Raw genomic sequence first — 7,818 nt, forward strand, 5'->3', positions numbered from 1 at the left:
GGAAAGGTAAATCGTTTACGCAACATGTCAGTAAATATTAGGAACCAAATGGTAATCTGTTTATGAATAAGCAGATTGCAGAACACAACTAGCTCACATGAAGCAACTAAGAAGAAAGTGAAAGTGATAAGAAGGGGGTGGGTTCATAGACGGTGAAAATGGAAGGTACCAGTGCCACGGAGGCCAAGGCAGAAAGAGTTAGGAAGCTGAATGAAGTGGCCTGAGATGGAAGTATTACTATAGAAATACATAATACTATAGAAGTATTACTCAAGTGGAGGAGTTCAAACTTCTGATTCATGAAGTTTAATTATCTACTTTCAACTTCCTATGCTTTTATAGCCATCTATGCGTACTAATTGAAGCCCGCACCTCTAGAGGACTAAAACCTCTCTGTTCCCTGTCCTATGCCATATTGGTTATGGCAAATTCATCTATGATTTTCTTCCAATTTTTTGAGTGTTAAACTCTCGTTGAATTAGTATTTATGATGCTATGTTTGGCTCCATCTTCTTACTTTCTGCGCTAAATTGGAAACAAGTTCTCCAGGAAACTGCATTATGTGATTCAAACTATCTTCATTTTTTTTTATTTTCTTTTGCATACCAATAAACATGTCCACTTTTGAGGAGATAGAAGGTTCAAGTGATTCAATGCCATCTTCATGTCCAGCTCCTATTTCCAACAGCTGTGAAGAATCTGGCCTTGGTGTTAAGAAAAAGATAGGCGAGTACAAGAAAAGGTCACCAACTTGGGATCATTTTCAGCTTCACTATGTCCAAGGTGTTTGTCATGGCATATGTAACTACTGTACGAAAATGATAGCTACTGATCCGAAGTCTAATGGTACTACTCCTCTCTTATCCCATGTTAAATCATGTGAAACGAATCCTGCAAATATGTGTAAGGGGCAAGGTACATTATGTTTGGGAGAAGTTGGTGCTCTTAGGGGGGTGTTAAGAGCGCACTTGTTAGTTGGAAGTATGGCCCTGATGCAATTAGAAAAGGCATTGCATATATATTGATTGTTGATGAATTTCCATTCAAACATGTAGAAGGTAAAGGATTTCAGCATGTCATGAGAACTGCTTGTCCTTCTTTTAAAATTTCTTCAAGGTGGACAATTACGAGAGATTGCTATCAACTTTATTTAGATGAAAAAATTAAGTTGAAGAATATGTTAAGGCGTAGAGCTGTTAGAGTTTGTCTTACCACTGATTGTTGGACATCTATCCAGCGAATAAATTATATGTGTTTGACAGCTCACTTTATTAACTGTGATTGGCTATTGAACAAAAGAATTTTAAATTTTTTCCAATTAGTAGTCATAAAGGGACTGAAATTGGGAAGAGTATTGAGAAATGCTTATTAGAGTGGGGGATTGATGATGTTTTCACAGTAACAGTTGACAATGCTTATTCAAATGACACGGTTGTACAATATTTGGCTGGAAAATTGCAAAATTGGGGTAAAGCTATATTAGGGGGAAAGTGGATTCATATAAGATGTGTAGCTCACATAATCAATTTGATTGTGAGTGATGGCCTAAAAAAATTTGGGGGGTCCGTTGATTCTATCCGAACAATTGTGAGATATATTAGACAATCACCTTCTCATTTGAAAAAATTCAAGGAATGTGCTGAAATTGAAAAAATTGACAGTAAAAGGTTACTTAGTTTAGATGTGGCAACTAGGTGGAACTCAACCTACTTAATGTTAGACAGTGCTCATAGGTTTGAGAGGGCATTTGAGAGGTTTGAGGAGCAAGATGCATATATGCTGCATGAGCTAGAGCACTTGCCAACAAAAGTTGATTGGGAAAAGGCAAGATTCTTAACTATATTTTTGGAGAACTTTTATGATCTCACAGTAAAAGTTTCTGGTTCCAAATATGTGACATCTAATAATTTTATCAATGAGCTTAGTCACATTAATGGCATCCTAAAGGAAATGGCAGAAAGTGCTAATCTTGACTTGAGTGGAATGGCAAAAACGATGAAAGACAAGTATGATAAGTATTGGGGACAAGTGGAGAAAATGAACATGTTGATTTTCATTGCTTACATGCTTGATCCTAGGACAAAGTTTGAGTATTTTGAATTCATTGCTTGTAAAATGTATGGTGATACCGAGGGTGCCGTTGTGGCTCGTGTAGCCAAGGATGCAATGTATGAATTGTTTGATGATTACAAGAGACTTAATACTCCTACTGGATCTTCTCAATCCTCTACTTCTTCACTTTCTAGCGGATCTGAAAATAGCATCTCTTCCTTTGATGGAGAATCCAAAAAAATAAATGATAGATACAAAATTGAGTTCAAGAAAAGAAAAGTTGAACTTGGAGGAAAGAATACTAAATCTGAACTTGACAAATATTTGAGTGAGGATTGTGAGGATGAGGATCCCAAGTTCGATATCTTGAATTGGTGGAAGGTAATAGTCTTCGGTTGCCAATACTTTCGCAAATGACTCGTGATGTGTTGGCTGTCCCGGTCTCTACGATTGCTTGCGAATCTGCCTTTAGTACCGGAGGGCGTGTTCTTGACCCATTCAGAAGCTCTTTAACTCCAAGAATTGTGCAAGCCTTGATTTGTGCTCAAGACTGGTTTCGGGCATCCGAAAATGAGTTGAATGTAGAAGAAAAATTGGAGGATCTTGAGGAATTTGAATTTGGTAAATTGTCTTTTTTCTTATTGACAAACTTGAAATATTTTTTCTATTCATAAATGCAATTAAGCTAGTTCATTCTTTTTTCTTTCTTGAATAATAGGTTTGATCAAAGGAGGTGCAGAAGTCACAATTCTTGATGTTTGAATTCTCTAATGGTGATTCTGATTTGGAGTATAGAAATTCAAGTTTGAGTAGTCAAGTCTATCCCTCAATCCCTCGAAAGTTGCAAATTGAAATGTTGTTTTACATTTATGATTTATTTTGAAATATTTGTTGTCTTATTTGTGTGAAATTTGGACTGGAATTGTTGCTTACATTTGTATTATTTGATAATAGTTGATTTGTATTATTTACTGGAATTGTTTTGTATTTAAAATTTGGACTGGAATGGTTGTATAAGTATTCACTGGAGTGGTTGTATAAGTATTCTCGTATGAACTATGAAGTGATAGAGTTCTTGTGATTTTTAGTATTGAAAAGGCACTCTGGTTTGGATGTTTGTACGGGCCATAAGTAATTTCTGCAATTCAAACTCTGCTAGGATGATTGTATAGGTTATAATTGTTATGTTATCAGCTATTTAGCTTCATCCTTTATCCTTTCCTCTTGAATTTGAGACAGCCGACTTGTGGAATCCAAGGGGACTGCATTAAATTTGAACAGGTTTTTGCTTTTTTGAACAAGAGAGGAGGAAAAAAAAAGGAATTCTGTGAATTCAAAATTCACCGAATTCCGAATTCAATTCGGTATCGAATTCGAAATCGGAATTGGCCATTTCGAAATCGAATTCAGTCGGGAAAATTCAAGCCAAAATTTCAAAAATTTTTGATTTCAAACTTCCGAATTACCGCTTTCGATTTCGATGCACAGCCCTACTATCAATTGATCAAAATAAAAGTCAAGGTTCTTCAGTTAATCAATGCCCACTTGCAATCCATGGAGAAGCAACTTGCACATTTTAACATAACAATCCCTGATGTAGACTGTTCTCTAGCAGAATTAGAAATAAAAGAAATTGAAACTGAACAAAATATTAAAGTTTCTGATGATGATCTGGCATCAGTTTTCCTTCTTAATAGGGACCAAAAAAATTGCATATAATACAATTATGGATAGAGTTAGTAATCATAAAAGAGGTGCATTTTTTATAGATGGACCAAGAGGAACTGGTAAGACATTTCTATATCTAGCTTTGTTGGCCACTATCAGATCTAGAGGTGAAATTGCATTAGCAACTGTTTCATGCGGAGTCACAGTTTCAATCCTTCCAGGTGGTCGCATAGCACACTCACGCTTCAAAATCCCAATTAATGAAGAGAATGATACTGCTTATACTGTTAAGAAGCAAAGTGGGGCAGTGAAACTAATCAAACAAGCAAGGTTGATCATTCGAAATAAAGCAACAATAGCTAAAAAATATGCCATTGAATGTTTGATACACTCTTGAAAGATTATATTTGGTGGAAAAACTGTCATCTTTGGTGGTGATTTTCGACAAATATTACCAGTCGTGGTGAACGGATATAAGGAGGACTACATCTCTGCAAGTTTGGTAAAGTCGTATGTTTGGAATTATCTTGAGAAAATATAATTGGTCGAAAACATGCGTGTACACTTAGATAAGCCATTCTCTGAATTCCTTTTGTCCATTAGCAATGGAACCATACCCACTTTTGTTGATTCTAGAGTCATTTTACCCAATAACCTTGTCATTCCATTTGTTGATGATGATTCCTTACTAAATGTTTTGATTAAATCAGTATTACCTGATCTCACAGCTTTTGGCCCTGACTCACTCCATATGGTTAATAGAACTATATTCACTACTAGAAACGATTTTGTGCATGAAATAAATGATGTTTTGATTAAGCAATTTTATGGTGCAGAACATAGATACTTTGGTTATGATGAAATTCTTGACATCACGAAACAAGCAAACCATGAAAATTTTTTGCAATTACTCGAACCTCCAAGTTTACCACCACATGAGTTAATTCTTAAGACAAACTACCCTGCTATATTGTTCAGAAATTTAAATCCTAGGGAAGGTCTGTGTAATGGAACAAGGTTAATTTGTTTCGGATTTAATAAGAATGTTATTCATGCAATGATTGTTGTAGGAATCATAGTGGAAAGCAAGTTTTTATTCCAAAAATATCATTACAATGTTTTGATCCTCATGTCCATATAATTGCATTTAAAAGAACACAATTTTTCATTAGACTCTGTTTTGCTATGACTATCAATAATGCACAAGAACAGACTCATAATTTTATTGGTCTTTATCTTAAAGAACTAGTTTTTGCATATTGATAGGTGTCGAGTCTGTGTAATAATAATTACCTACTCAACAAAATTATAAATTTTGTATATAGCGATGAGTAGGGTCGAATTCACAGGGATTGGAAATAATTTATTTCTTTTAGAGTCCAGAGTATGGGGGATTTTTTTTTATAAAAATATAAAATTAACCAATTCACTAAATTAAAGCAACTCAAGAAAATAAACAGGAATTAATCAATAATAGATACGACTCTAACCAAAGGTGTAACTTTTCAGACACGGTCCATTCAACTGATCATCGATGCAACGATAATTCAATTACTCATTAATAGATTGATTATAGTTGTCATACACGCGATAAACAGCCAACTCTTCCTTATTTTTTCGATAGTTAAGGTACGACCGTTAACTATTTTCCCAACCCAGAAATAACCCTAGGTATGACCGTAGGATTCAATTCCTCGATTGTATTAAAAATTAGAAAAATCCAACCCTAACCAACAAACACACTATGAGGGTTTGCTTAAATTAGATCATACGTTTTCCTAATATGGAACCAATCACGTTAGTCGTCACTGGTATTAACCAATCAAATAATTACGGATTTAACCGGTTAAATTGGCAGTAGATTATTAGGTTAATTCGAATATCGGACTCTTGACATTCAAATAACAAAACAATCATAAGAAGTTAAACCAGAAAACGTACGAATACCAATGAATAAAAGAAATAAGTAAAATAATTCGATCTCATAGATGTTTGGAACCGAGTCTTCAAATTGACCTTTGACTAGAAAATGAAAATTTAGCTACACATCCTCAAGGGAAATCCGCAAGGCTCCCTTGAATTTGATCGCATAAGTTTTTCTCTAAAACTCATGAAAAGGCCAGTCGACCAGCCTCCCCAAAGCAAGTGACGGCTTCCCCTAATACTTCAAAGAGTCCCTCCCCGCAAGATTATTGCTGTCCAACTCTTAATCACGTGGGAATCCAGCTTTTCCTTATTCCTTTTTATTTCCTAATTGAAGTCTACTACCAAATAAGACTAGTCTCCTAAATAGAAAAGTAAACCGCAAAAGAAAGTATTTCAAGTTTCCTAATTCGACCATAAAACTAATAATTGGAATTCAAGTCTTCCAAATCTTCCTGTAAAGCTGCCCAGAGTTTGAATCTAACTTGGAAACCGGTCCCGAACGTGCCACCATCAAATTAATTGGAAAATTGCCCATTTTTGTCACATTTTGCTCTTTTTCCCTACAATTAGCACCATTAACCAAATATAAGTAGAATCTATCAATTAACGCAATATTTGATAAAATAAAATAGGAAAATAATTATAAAATTAATGACAAAATTACAACTTATCACACATGGACAATTATATGTAGCCTTGTCTAGAGCTAAAACAATGAATGATGTTGTCGTCTTAGTAAAAACTCATCTTGATGAAGAAAATGATACTATTTCTACAAGAAATATAGTTTATGAGAAGGTCCTATCCATTGCTCATACAGGCTAAGTAATATTCTGTTCTTTCATTCATTTATCTATGACATGATTTCCCTGTTACTATCTTTATCATCATAATTTGAAAAAATCATCTTTACATTTTTTAGTTATTTAAACAACCATATCATGCACAAAATGGCAATTAAAAGCTACATATCATATCCTTCTACCTTCTCACTACTTTTCCTACTTATTTTACAAAAAATAACACACAAAATTCAACTATCATAATAATAGCTTACATTATAATAACTTTAAATTTTCAACCAATTTTGCTCTATACGAATCCCTTGTTCGAGATTTTCTTCAACTATGCTTCCAATCAAAGACTTTAAGGAAAAGGAGCGACATTGGTTCGCAAAGTTGCATATCATCGAAGTTACCAGAATTTTTAAACTAACTCCATATTCAAAAGGGTACCACTCGCTCCTATTTGCAAATGCTGAGGTATGAATATTCAAGATCAAATATTCCTTGATCCAAACAAATAATTGATGTGATATCTCACAGTTATATCATTGTATAAATACTGTCATTTTTCCAGATTGATCATAATTCTTTTTATATAACTTGCAGAATAACACCATTCAAGGAATCATTTATCAACAAGATTTACCATACATTGGTGATCTTTTCAAGTTACAAAAAAAACTATGTCGGAGGCGCCTACATTGCCAAGATACAACACATACATCAAATGGGTACAATTCCTTTGCAACTCACATTTGACAGAAAGTCATTCATACAAGAAGCTGCATCACAATTACCAATGCTACTCCCAACCTACTTCCCACTGACTTCATTCTGGGAACTCGACCAATACCAAGGAAACAAAAGCAAAGATTCAGTAAATCTCTAATTTCTCATACATTCTACTATATACATCGTTAAATCTTTTTTTTTCAATTATAATTACAACTCTATCATCTGTTAATATGTGCAATTATCCAAACATTTCCACAAAGAGTTATTGGCTGGAAAAAGTCATCTATCATTCAAGAGTTTGTCATCATTAATCAAGAGTATTCCAAATATATGTTCATTTACATTCCTCCATGTTAACACTATTTTGTTTGTACAAATTTTGATTCATTAGCCAGCGTCCACTTGTAATCACACTTTGGGACTCATTTGTGTATAACGAAGCAGCATACCTTCTCCAGATTCTTCATACACACCCAATTATTGTTATTCTGATACCTGTAGTGACTACCTATTATGGTACAATACATAAATTCTACAATATCATCTCTTATACTACATATATAAAGTATTACATCTGACAAAACATAAATTTCATTCCAAGTATCTCTCTTAGAACAAAAGGAAGCACTAACATACTCATCGACCCACCATT

Source organism: Coffea arabica, chromosome 2e, assembly GCF_036785885.1.
Source record: "Coffea arabica cultivar ET-39 chromosome 2e, Coffea Arabica ET-39 HiFi, whole genome shotgun sequence".
Taxonomy (NCBI): Eukaryota; Viridiplantae; Streptophyta; class Magnoliopsida; order Gentianales; family Rubiaceae; genus Coffea; species Coffea arabica.